This window comes from Tarenaya hassleriana, unplaced genomic scaffold, assembly GCF_000463585.1.
Source record: "Tarenaya hassleriana unplaced genomic scaffold, ASM46358v1 Cleome5, whole genome shotgun sequence".
In the NCBI taxonomy this organism is placed as follows: Eukaryota; Viridiplantae; Streptophyta; class Magnoliopsida; order Brassicales; family Cleomaceae; genus Tarenaya; species Tarenaya hassleriana.
Window position 1 is genome coordinate 3,971,014 of NW_010967707.1, and position 701 is coordinate 3,971,714.

Sequence of the window (701 nt, forward strand, 5' to 3'; positions counted from 1 at the left end):
GGGTGGATTTGGTTAGTCGATCCACGACTACCCAAATAGCGTTCTTCTTGCTCGGCGTGAGGGGTAATCCGACCACGAAATCCATGGCAATAGAATCCCACTTCCACTCTGGAATCTCCAACGGCTGTAGCTTGCCCCCCGGCATCTGTGCTCTGCCTTTACTTGCTGACAAGTGAGGCACCTCGCTACATAATCTGCCACATCCCTCTTGACTCTCGGCCAAGTATACCACTGTCGTATCCCCTGATGCATCTTGCTCGCCCCCCGGATGTATCGCCAACCTCGACTGATGTGCCTCTGACAAAATCTCTTGTCTCAGCTCCGGATCGTCGGGCACACATAGTCGGTTCCCAAGTCGCAACGCTCCTTGCTCGTCAATGCGGTAGCCTTTGAGGCTATATTCCTCGATGTGATCCATGCATCGAGCGAGTAAAGGATCACCGCGCTATCCCCTGACCACGCGCTCTATCAGAGTCGGTGTTATATATATATATAACAAAGAAAATAATTTCGGGAAATGACAAAACAGATATTTACATTTGAAAAATTTCTATCAAACCCTTGAAATCAGTTCTACTAGTCGAATTATATTAAAAATATTAATATCGTTTCTTTATCTTAGTGTAAATAGTTTCTTCCTTCAAACATCTATTTTGAATTTCATACGGTGAACATATAAATTTATTCTGAGATTTTGGATA